The sequence below is a fragment of the Chelonoidis abingdonii genome, chromosome 17 (assembly GCF_003597395.2).
Source record: "Chelonoidis abingdonii isolate Lonesome George chromosome 17, CheloAbing_2.0, whole genome shotgun sequence".
In the NCBI taxonomy this organism is placed as follows: domain Eukaryota; kingdom Metazoa; phylum Chordata; order Testudines; family Testudinidae; genus Chelonoidis; species Chelonoidis abingdonii.
In genome coordinates, this window is record NC_133785.1 from 8,802,806 (window position 1) to 8,810,410 (window position 7,605).

Sequence of the window (7,605 nt, forward strand, 5' to 3'; positions counted from 1 at the left end):
CCTAAAATCCTGGTTGGTGGCAGCGAGATCAGAGCCAAGCTGGGTATAAGCTTGGGGAGAGTTTTATGTAAGCCCCCAAATTTTGGATGCTAAGGTCCAGATTTGGGACAGAGGCTTTATCACACCCTCACAGGTCCCCATGACACATAAGGGCAGATTTCCATGGGCCGGTGTACCACTCCTGCAACTCAGCAAGATCCCAGCCCCCTCCTGGGCTCACAGAGAGGCTTCACATAGAAGCTCTGGGCCCCTGCTAGCACTTGGGGCAGGCAGGGGCCACGCAGTCAGCACCAGGGTGGATTAATACAACAGGTGGATCCCAGCTGAGTGTCTGTCCCTCCCTTCTCTTCAGGCCATAAGTTTCAGGGCCTCCTTATATCAAAGGGTTTCCTGTTCTCTGGTCTAACCAGCTGCTCTCCCCAATGGCTGGTTCTCCAGCCTTATATGGCTTATGGCTGCATCACAGCTGTTACTGCCTACAGATCTAGTGTTAGTCTCCAGCCCCAGTAACTTACTAGCTGGGCTCAGGTGCCATGGTGAAAACATTTGACCTCCCCCACCCTTATCCTGGGCAAGCAAAGCCCTCCCTCCCTCGCTCTGGATGGCAATGAAGAATTTGATAGTGATCTCAGGAGGTTGATGAATGGTGATCAGCAGCATCTTCCTTGCAGCAGGAGGAATTCTAAAGGCAACAAAGTTCCAGACTTGTGGGCTGTTTTGATTCCTGTCTTTGGTGCAAATGAACCTTGCCTGGTCCTAGCTGCAAGACAGAAGAACCTGGCGTTGTGTGATACAGGGGGTGGTAAGTGGCCAGCACAGGTAGCTCTCCTATGTCATCTGATATAATAATATCTGTATTACTTGACCCAGGTTGGGGGCCTCCCACGGTGCCAGGCACTGCACAGACACAGTGAGAGACAGCCCCTGCCCTGATGAGCTCACACGCTAAATAGGCAAAGAAAGATGGTTCTTACTTTATTGGAAGGGATCCACAAGCCATAAAGATAAAGTGATTTGCCCACAAGTCAAACAGGGCAAGAAAGGGAATTAAACCCGTATCTCCTGGGTCAGTGCATTAACCACCCTTCTTCCTCTCAACCCAGCCTTGCTCAGGGTCTCCTGCTAAGCTGTCGTGTTCCTCACAAACCCTCTCAAGATGTCTGCAGATTCCAAGATTGCCAGAAAGGGATGAGAGAGGAGGTGGGGGCTACGTTGTCAGACTTCCTGTTGCCAGGACCTTGTTTCCTGTTAGCATGATGTTGACTGCAACCTCTGGATGTTTTGATTTCTCTGTTCAAGGTAAAAATGTTGGCTAGATGCTGTGGATACCACACAGCTGTCCTGTTTGTCAGACATTTAGCTCCCTCTGCAGAATGCTTGACAGCAGAGGTCTCTTGCCACTCTCCCCACTTTCAAATCCCTAGACTGATTAGTTACAGGCCAGAAAATAAAGCAGAGGCACTGGTGCTTCTTTGCTTAAGCAGCTTGAGAAATAGGAATAGCCCTAGCAGATTAATGACCAAGCCTGTAGATCTTCCTCCAGAGTCAATTCAGGCAGCATTGGGGCTAGAACTCTGGTGTTAAGGGGGTGGCCATACTGCAGCTGGGATCAAGCCTCCTAGCCCAAGTAGACACAGCCACCCTAGCTAACTAAAAACAGCAGCATGGATGTGGTGGCACAAGCTACTGACCCCAGTTCAGACACATGGGTCAGGTAGGTTTGTACTCAAACAGAGCTGGCATGTTTCTGTTTACCCAGGCTAGGAGACATGTCCCTAGCTGTACATACCTTAATATGGCAGACCCTAGTCTCGTCTAATTGGCCACACTTCCTTTCAGAATGGATGTGCCAATTAGGTGCTTGCCTGTGTGGAACTGCTGCTCAACCCACCAGACCCAGCTCCCTTCCCAAAGCTGGAGTTAAACCCAAGTGTCCAGACTCCCAGCCCCTGCTGCTCTAACTCGCTAGATCCCACTTCCTTCCTAGGGCTGGGCATGGAATGCAGGAGTCTTGACTCCGAGCTTGCCTCCTGCTCAAACCATCAGATCCCCCCTTTCCTGGAGCTGGGACTGGAACCCTAATATGACAGACCCTAGTGTGACATTCTGGGGTTCAAACCAGGCCAGGGAGGGTTTTGTCACTGCTAGCCCTGCAACTCTGAATGCCTTAAATGCTGTGCTGCTGTGGCTCCCAACAGCCAGCCTTACAAGCATCTAGGTCACACCCTGGCTTCCACTGCCCAGTTACTGTTTGCAGAGTGGCCCCAACACACACGCCCCTAGACCCGAATTTCCCCTAAACTGTCTCTGTCCAGCCCTCTCCTGGAACATACACAGAACTTATGTATATTGCTCCTTTAATGAGCTGCAGGCTGTTGTCTCTTTAATATAACCGGGGTTTGACAAATGCTCATTTCAGTCTTACACCCAATTGACTTAGAGTAAAATTAAAACAAGGTTATTAAACAGTCACGGGTTTAAGCGATACCAAGTGTCAGGATTGACAACCGAAATGGTTACAAGCAAACAGAAGTACAAATATACTTCTAAGACTAAAACTTAACTTCAGCAAGGTTCAGTTTTTGCCTAAACAGGTTTCTCACCTATACTCCATTCCCAGAGACTTCCACCCACTTGATTTGAAGGATCCAGTGTTCTGGGATTTCAAGAACTCTGGCCCCTTGTCCATTATTTGAAGGATTCAACTCAAATGTCTTTGTGTGCCCCCCAATATCCTCCCAAAGTTCATTGTCTGGATTTCAAGAGCCAGAAGGTTTCTTGCTGTTCTTCCCTTTTTGGGGGTTTCCCATCTCCTTGCTGATTTATATGTAAATGGGGATCCTATTGTTGGGATTCCACACTGCTTCCTTTATACTGGGAAGAGTAAATTGCTGCCTTCCCTTCTGTCTGGCACAGAACCTGTTTCTCCCCATGTTTGGTCACAGATTTTAAAGTGTAACATCAGTGACCATCCGTCATTCCTTAGCATGTTAATGCAGAATGACATTAATCACCAGTGTGTCACAGGCTTTCACAGACGACTTTATTCTGTTGGAAGCAAAGGTATATTTAGGCCCAACAAAAGCTTGCTGCGAATTTGAAGTGTCTGTTAATAATGTTTAACAGTGTAAGCATTAGTAGAATTATGTATGTGTAACAAATTGTAAAGTAATTATGTTTAGTGGTATGCACCTGTGTTAAAAAATGCAAAGCAACCATGCTTGTCAAACCAAAAAAGGAAATAAGAAGTTAGAAAAAAGGTTTAAACCAACAATTTAAACCAGGGGAGGAAAGTTAATATCAAAATAAACTAATACAAATGTATAAAAAATAACCAAGTTATAAATAAGTTTGTGTAACAAAGGGAGGTTGAAGCTGTATTGTCAGGTGCTAACGGCAACTGTAATAAGATTGTCCCGATAAGCTTCCCACTTGTGTGTAATTGATCACTGCTTGCCGGGTATTTTGCCTTAATAAATATTTGTTAAACCCATCTGCTAAGTGAGTAAATTTCAATCCGACATACTCAATACACTTTTATAATACAGTAATTTTATAAAAATTAGTTGATCCAATTGCTTAGCACTTGAGGTTCAGACCCCTTGTCTTTACAGCCCAGTAAACCGTTGAAATGTATTCTCAGATAAAGTTCCTTTCCTCCTGCTCGGAAGAGACGCCGTGCACTCTGGGGAAGACTTCATTCTGATTCCTCCCTTGCTGGTGAGAGATGAGTTGGTACCTCCTTCTCCTGTTAGCTTGACTGCTTTGTTTACCACTTATGTAAATACATCTTCACTGTCTCTGCCTGATGACCAGGCTTGTCAGACAAGCAAATACACATCCCATTGTCCAAGGCAGACTGGGCTTATGCGGTGCTTGCCAAACACATTTTAAGAACATAATTCTAGCACATATCCATAACTCCTTGTACCCACCTGTACATACATCACACAAGAATATTAATGATCAGGGAGTGTAGTGAGGCAGAGTGGCTTCCCTCCAGCACAGAGGGAGTTAATGCTTCATGGTGGGTGTTGCCAACCTTGCCATGCCCACCTCTCTTGCGGGAAGTGTGGGGGTGGACAGGAATTATAAGAATAGGGCCCTGCACTCGCTCAGTTATGGCTGGATCAGGGAAGAAGGCATATGTCCCTCCCAGGGAGCAGAGCCCACAGCTGAGCCTGTTGCTGGCAGCAGGGAAGAAAAGGCAACCCATGGCCCCAGGAGATGGAAGACCCTGGGGAGAGCCTGGTGGAAGGGTCACCTGACTGTGAGACAGAGCCAGGTCCCAATGGTCACAGAGCACCAACAGCAGGAACTAGTTGGAAATAGCCCCAGGAAACAAGACTTTGATCTGGTTGTGCTGCTGGGAAGTAAGGCAGCGAGCGTTTCCCCACTCACCCAGTGGCAGGAACAGGATCACCTGCCACTGGTAGGGCCCAGGGCTGGGTCCCTTTAACCCGAGCCCCCTGCTCAGGGCTGGCCGCACACTAACCTTTAGGCCCAAAGGTCAGCGATGGACAGTTTAGTTGTTACTATTTGCCCCTGCTAGGAAGCAGAGGGTTGTAGACAATTGCAGTGCTTCACCCACAAGACCGGAGCCCTAGACTCTGCTGTGCACCCTAGCCAGGAGGCTGGGGTGGGGGGCTACCAGCTGATGAGTCCATTCCTCCTTTCTGGAGACCTGAAGTGGTAGCTGGGTGATTGTCCATCAGCCATTCTACCTGGCAGCTGCACATACCAACTCCCTGATGCCACCAAGAGGGGACAACCTGACCCTGACAGGAAGGATGGTTACAGGGGCTATTAATGTTCCAGTTATATATTACATGCCACCTTTTGGGTCTACAACATAACAATTTTGTGCTGGGTGTAGTGTGTATGTCAGCCCTGATGAGTTGGTGACAGAGTAATGAACCACCAATAGGCCTCTCTGTCACACCTAGTTTAATCCATTTAACTTTACTTGCCTTTCAGGATGTATAGTCCCAAATCTCAGTGATCCCCTACTAGGCTATATCCACCAGGCCAGCTAAGAACCTAGGGAGACCTCAGCACCACAGAGACTCAGCAAACATTGGGTGGAAATTTCTCTCTGTTTAAGCAAGCTGGCCGCACGGGAAGCAGAAATTGAAATCAAATCTGGGCGGTGAATGGACAGGTACAATGATGGCTTTCTGTGGTTTACAGTCTCCCAGCAGCAGGTAAGTATGGGAGGGGTACAGGGTTGGCAGAGATCTCATCCTAGGGTGGTTTGAAGGTAGTGGATGAAACAACAGGCAGCATTTCAGGCACAAAGAAGTTGGTATTGATAGAAGCTAGTGGGCTGTGTGAGAATTTCCCCTTGGTATTTCAATATGTGAGGGTAACTTTTGGAGCTGGTTGAAAAATTTTCAACCAAACAGTTTTCCGTTTTTGAAGAAAAATTGTCAAAACCAGAAAGTTTTGTTTTAACACTGAAACAAAGTGAGAAATTTCCATCAGTGTCATAAGTGTTTTATTTTTACTTCTTTTGATTCATTTTCTTTAGATTTTATGTTAAAATATTAAATAGAGCATACATATGGTATGTTACAAATAGAAAATATAGAATTATAACCAGTAGTAAAGTCAATTTTACTATTATATAAAAGTTTTGACGAAACACTTGTTGAAATGACCCAGTTTTGCCTTCTTGAAACAAAATGACTCAAAATGTGTTGGAATCTTTTTGTTTCTCAGGAAACTTCCAAAATTCAGCTTTTAGATTCAGAATGAAACATTTGCAATGTCAGAATCTTCTTCAGAAGGGGGATTCTGGATCCTAACTAGCTCTAGTTAATTTCCCTTGGGAAGCTCCATCCAGGCAGGGCGCTCCTGGATATGCTTTTTAGCTGGTGCTGGACACACTGCAGGAGATACAGACCTGTTGCCCCATCTAACCTAGTATCTTATCTCTGATACTGGCCAGCACTAGCTGCTTCCCAGGAAGATGCAAGGAACCCTTCATTTAGAGGATAACCTGCCCTCAGGGACAATGACCGCCTGACCCCCATCAGTAGAGGTGAGTTTATCCTCTAAAGCAGATTGGGCTCAATAGATGTTACTGTAATTAGTGGAATTAGTCTCTGGTGCCACAAGTACTCCTGGTTCTTTTTGCTGATACAGACTAACAGGGCTACCACTCTGAAACCTCTACTGCTACTAATGCGCGTATTATCATGGGTCCTGATCTTGGCTGGGGCTCCTAGGTATTACCCTAATACTAATCATGCACACACCATAATGGGGCTCCGATCTCTATCTGAGCTCAACTAATGTACACGCTCTCGTTGGGCCCTGATCTTGTTTTTGGCCCTACATGCTACCATGGTACTAACTAGTAGCTATAAGCCCATGCTGTTGTACCTGTGGCATTTTTCCTTAGTGTTCTCCTTCCTTTAGCCTCTCTGTAGCTAGTGAGAGTAGCTTTCTTTTGTGGCATTGTGTGCATGACCAAAGCTTAGCGTGGCCTGGGTAATGGTGCCACCCTATACCAGTAAGCATGGGCACTGTGCCCAGTTCTGTAAGGCTTGGAATCAGATTATTTCACTACCTGTGGCTGGAAGGCTTTCCCCAGTATGCCTGTCTACTAGTTCACTGAACATTGCAGCAGCAAACATGCTAATGCAGCACAAAGTGGCATGTATTTGTGAATAGAGAGCAGCAGCAGTAAAGCCATGTAGGAAGGTAGTATTTTGGGAGCCCTTGGTTTCTGTCCACTGTGGGGTAGCAAGCAATGTTGCTGTTTGTACATGTTCTCCAAAGTTTACGTACGGAGCTGCCCCCTGGCCGGATGCACAACCCCGCTTGTTTTCCCCATTTTCTCTGATCAGCTGCCACACTTCAACTGCCACAGAACCTTTGGGTTCCAGCATCCCATCCAGTTCTCCCACGGCCAAGGGTTGATTGAACCTGGTGATATGCTAAGCAAAAAACACTCTCAGCCAGGCTTGGAGCTGCTTTGCTGCGTTCTGACTCAATAGACGCTCTAGGTTTCACACCGGCAGTCCTGGAAGGCTTGTCTTCAGGGCCGGTGTAACAACTAGGCAGTGGCCGAGGGCACCAAGATTTGGGGGTGGCAAAAAGTAGTGCCCCCAAAATTTTTTTGACACTATTGCTGGAAAACGAACGAATAAAGAAAAGAGAAACGTTGCTGAACTTGCATTTTAACTTGTTGTTCTTCTCTCGTACGTTACAGCTATAGCCTTCGCTAGCTCTGCGTTGCAGGCACAAGCGTACTGCTTCACTACTGTACGAAGTGGCAATTATGTTTTTCTCCTCACGTGCAGCCATTCCCCGTTCTGACAGGCTGTTTATAATGCTAAGTTTATTAGTTTTCGGAGCTTGTCGACTGAGGCTAACTATTTTTGTTGAGTTGTTTCAGATCTAAGACTCTGGCAACTGCTGCTGCATCATTTCGCTAATACTTTGGGTACGTCTACACTGCACGATTATTTCGAATTAGCTTAAACCGATATTACAAAACAGATCTAATAAAATCGGTTTAGCGCGTCCACAGTGGGATCACGAAATCGATTGTTTGCGTCCATGGTCCAAAGCTACCATCGATTTCAGGAGCGGTGC